The following is a 2,480-nucleotide window of genomic DNA, read 5'->3' on the forward strand; positions in this document are numbered from 1 at the left end:
ATGCTGTACTAAGTGTCTGATTTGCCTCTGCAAGGGGCAATGATATACCATTTCCAGTCTTTTCATAATAAAATAATTAGACCCCCACAATTCTTCATTACACTGTTCTAAATTCAATCATCCTATTCACTCTTATCATTCAGATCAATCAATCACCCTCCAGTTCATTGAAGTAACATGCACCATTGCGTTTCTATCGCCTGTTCAGCCATTGACGACCAAATAGCATATTTACATTTTAAGTGTGTTACTAGTGTTTGCGTAGTAGCCAGATCAATGCTGCTGCGCGAGTGGTCGTGCTGAATGCATGGATATTCTTGGGAAAAGTGAAATTTGGAAATCAAGCTGCACCTCTTAATTTTGAGCTCTTTCTGATACTATATAGGAATCAACATGTTTTACCTGCATGTGACTCGGAAGGAGGATTTTATAAAGTTTTGCTCCTTTCCCTGCATCTCTCTATTACAGATGAGGCACCCATCTATTCATATACAATTTGTTAACTGATAGGCCTAATATAGTCACTCATCAGATTGTCAATTTAATATTGTCTATGGGCTAACTCTTGTGTGTGAAAATGTGTACTTATGATGAGCCGGCAGTGCAGGCTGACTGGCATCGTTTTCTTCCTACTGCCTACTGCAACACAGCATGTTTTACTTTCCCTTACAATACATTTGATTAGTAATAGTTATAGTAAATATAACTTCCATAACAGCTTCTTTTTACAAAGTAAAACATAAGAGAATGGTATCAACTAGAGGTCGACCGATTAATCGGAATGGCCGATTTCAAGTTTTCATAACAATCGGAAATCGGTATTTTTGGGCGCCGATTTATTTTGTATTTTTATAAATAATAATAATAATAAATACATTTTTTTATATATTTTTATTTAACTAGGCAAGTCAGTTAAGAACACATTCTTATTTCAAATGACGGCCTAGGAACGGTGGGTTAACTGCTTTGTTCAGGGGCAGAACGACAGATTTTCACCTTGTCAGCTCGGGGATCCAATCTTGCAACCTTACAGTTAACTAGTCCAACGCAATAACAACCTGCCTCTCTCTCGTTGCACTCCACAAGGAGACTGCCTGTTACGCGAATGCAGTAAGCCAAGGTAAGTTGCTAGCTAGCTTTAAACTTATCTTATAAAAAAACAATCAATCATCACTAGTTAACTACACATGGTTGATGATATTACTAGATATTATCTAGCGTGTCCTGCATTGCATATAATCTGACTGAGCATACAAGTATCTGATTGAGCGGTGGTAGGCAGAAGCAGGCACGTAAACATTAATTCAAACAGCACTTTCGTGTGTTTTGCCAGCAGCTTTTCGTTGTGCGTCAAGCATTGCGCTGTTTATGACTTCAAGCCTATCAACTCCCGAGATGAGGCTGTTGTAACCGAAGTGAAATGGCTAGCTAGTTAGCGTGCGCTAATAGTGTTTCAAACGTCACTCGCTCTGAGCCTTCTAGTAGTTGTTCCCCTTGCTCTGCATGGGTAACGCTGCTTCGATGGTGGCTGTTGTCGTTGTGTTGCTAGTTCGAGCCCAGGGAGGAAATAGGAGAGGGACGGAAGCTATACTGTTACACTGGCAATACTAAAGTGCCTATAAGAACATCCAATAGTCAAAGGTTAATGAAATACAAATGGTATAGAGGGAAATAGTCCTATAATTCCTATAACTACAACCTAAAACTTCTTACCTGGGAATATTGAAGACTCATGTTAAAAGGAACCACCATGTTCTGAGCAAGGAACTTACTCATTACACTATTGTCTTTCTAAATTAAATCAACCTCTTTACCTTCATCATTCAGTTAGGCCAAATTTCAATTTAAATGTGAATTAAGGTGCACAATTATCATCCATTCATCCGTTTGTCATTCAGTGAGGAGAGCGAGAGACTCATTAGCGCCTGGCTGGGTACCAACATCCTCTAGCACATTGTCATGGGGGGGTTACGTTGGGAATAGGTGTGAACTGGTAAAAAGGCTCAATACTTTTCTGTTTGTGATTTCAAAATTCAGACATGAGCAGTGTAAAATACAAACATTTAGGAAGTCATGGAAGGAGCAGGGCAGATGTTTTTTTTTTTTCAGTGTCCTATGGCGGTTCTAGTGTTTTCATTCCCACTGTTTCAAACCACCATCAGTTAGGCAACTCTGGACACGATTCATTCATCTTATTGACTGGGCTTCTTTCTTATAACGGTTGGTTAAAACGTGTGTGCGTGTGTGTCTGTGTGTGTGTGAATAAAATACCCATCAATACCTCCTAAATGAATAATACGGTTAGAAGTCTTCCAGGTGGTTGGTTCTGTATTCCACACCACCACTCCCAGTAGGGAGTTTAGAAGAACACTCTTGTCCCAGGGCATGTTGTAACATTCTTTACTCATTTATAAGTGTAAAAGTTGATTTTGCCTTTCAACACATCCCTGTTCTGTTCTTTGTGTCTTGTAAAAAAACAG

The sequence above is a fragment of the Oncorhynchus mykiss genome, chromosome 20 (genome assembly GCF_057628025.1).
Source record: "Oncorhynchus mykiss isolate SJ-2025 chromosome 20, ASM5762802v1, whole genome shotgun sequence".
NCBI classification, from domain to species: domain Eukaryota; kingdom Metazoa; phylum Chordata; class Actinopteri; order Salmoniformes; family Salmonidae; genus Oncorhynchus; species Oncorhynchus mykiss.